Source organism: Mus pahari, chromosome 1 (assembly GCF_900095145.1).
Source record: "Mus pahari chromosome 1, PAHARI_EIJ_v1.1, whole genome shotgun sequence".
Classification (NCBI taxonomy): domain Eukaryota; kingdom Metazoa; phylum Chordata; class Mammalia; order Rodentia; family Muridae; genus Mus; species Mus pahari.
In genome coordinates, this window is record NC_034590.1 from 148,575,346 (window position 1) to 148,577,426 (window position 2,081).

Genomic DNA, 2,081 nt, shown 5'->3' on the forward strand with positions numbered 1-2,081 from the left:
AATAAATAAATAAATAAATAAATAAATAAATAAATAAATAAATATTTTTTAAAAAAAAGAATTTGGAATGTATCAGTAAGTAAATAAGATCTTTCCCTTTTTGAGTCTGTTTCAATACAGGAATAAGCAGGTCTCTTCTGTAAATATGAATATGTTTAGACCCTGCAGCTGGCCATTTTTCAGTAAAACATTAGTTACAAAAATAGCTGTTGGATTTGGCCATGGGCCAGTGGTTCTCCAACCATTGTTCTAATACTGAAAATAGATAAGGAAAGTATTTTCTGACATGAAAATGCTTTAGGAAAAAAATACCACAAAGAAGGAAGTATGGTGTGGTAGGAATTGGCAGAGGGAACTTTATTGAAGTAAAGACAGAACCGGCAAAGGAAACTAAAAGAGAATGGTGAAATGTTCTGGAAAGAGAAAAACCAACCATATGTCAGAAAGAAAATAATGTCATTTGTAGCTGATAGTGTAAATAAGTGGGGCTGAGGTTAGACCACTGAGGTTAGATATGTGGAGTGTATCAGTGATAACAAGGAATCGCTCGGGTGGAATAGGTTCATGGAAAAATTAGACAATTATTCAAATATTTTACTCAGAGGAAGCAGGGAAAGGGAATAGTAGGACAGGAAGGATCAAAAGGTTTTAGTAGGCCAGTGCCTTTAGTCCCAGCACTGGGCAGGTAACACAGGACAACCTTTGTGAGTTCAAGGGCAGTCTGAGCTACTCAGTAAGATCCTATCTCTAAAGACTTTAAGGGGGTTGGTGAAAAAATTCAGCAGATAAGGACGCTTGCCCCAGGCCTGCCCATCCTTGGGCCCACCTGGTAAAGGGAGAAAACCAGCTCCTCAAAGTGTCCTCTGTCTTCCTTGAAGCACCTACCTATACCCCAGACATTGTAATAACACTTTTTAAAGATAAATAGTACCATGTTTGTCTGATAGAAATAAGCAGTGGAGTAAGGGAATGGTGGAGGAGAATGGGAAGAGAGCAACTGGAGCAGACCTGAGTTAGTGATGGGGAGATGGATAGGTGTGCTTTACAAGTGAGTGACTGGGTTTTGAGATGTGCACTATTGATCGTGGAGCTATGCAGAGGAGGAACTTTGTAGATCTTGTGGTTCATAACAAAAATCAAAATTGGAGCTTTTATTATATACCCATGGTTTCTAGCTTCCAGTGCCGTCATCTGGAATCTTAAAAAGCTCACTAAGATAAAATTTGTTGTATTTTCTGAGGGAGTGATAAATCTAGCTGTCTTAAATAGATTGAGATTAGATGATACATACAGTACCCATGGCATGGCACTTGGTGTCCTACAAGACAAATGCTGGTAGAGGTTATAAAGTTAGAAAGCACTAAATTAAGCTTACTCTATCTCTTTGACCCCCAAAGATACCTTATTGGGGTTTTTTTTGTGTGTGTGAGGGTGTGGTTTTTCAGATTTTTTAATTTAGTTTTTACTTATTAACTTTACCTGCTCACTGTCTCCCTCCCCATTACCTTATCATTTTAAATGTTAAGTTATAGCTTGCAAATGATGAGTAGCTACGTTGGAGCCAGAAGGCCTTCATGTCTCTCCTCATGCTCTCTTTACTTCATAGTGTCATCTCTGTTTTCAGTGGCTGGCTCTAGAAGCCAGTAGAGAGTTTTGATCAGGGGCTTCAAAGGATATATTTTCCCCTTGGGTATTTAGTTATTCAGTCATCAAATTACTATGCTAGTTTCTTTGTACAATGATGGTAACTGCTTTTGTTTCTAGCATTGTTTAGATTGAAGGCCCCAAGAAAGCAAGTGATAGAGTTCATACATTTCTAAGAAAATGTCTAAGTTTGTATATAAAGGTATTCAATAAATACAGTAACTTAGCCAACAAGTTACTTATACATCTGGTTAAATGCAGATGTTCAGTTCCTTGGTTTTGTTTTGAACAAATCTAAGACACTTTTTCTTCTCTGGAAAATTTCAGAGCTAAATTAAATTGGACTTAATTGCAAGTAAAATACCTCCAAAAATACTAACCATTTAATTGAGAATTGGCACATGTAGTTGTTGAAATATTATAAATACTAGCATCAT

The 2,081-nt window shown here is 36.8% G+C and overlaps 1 protein-coding gene across 2 annotated transcripts in view; it reads left to right on the forward strand.

Moving 5' to 3' along the window:
* Nucleotides 1-2,081, forward strand: part of March5 (membrane associated ring-CH-type finger 5) — a 22,500-nt gene that overhangs the window by 11,316 nt on the left and 9,103 nt on the right. The gene's annotated exons all lie outside the window — the stretch shown is intronic.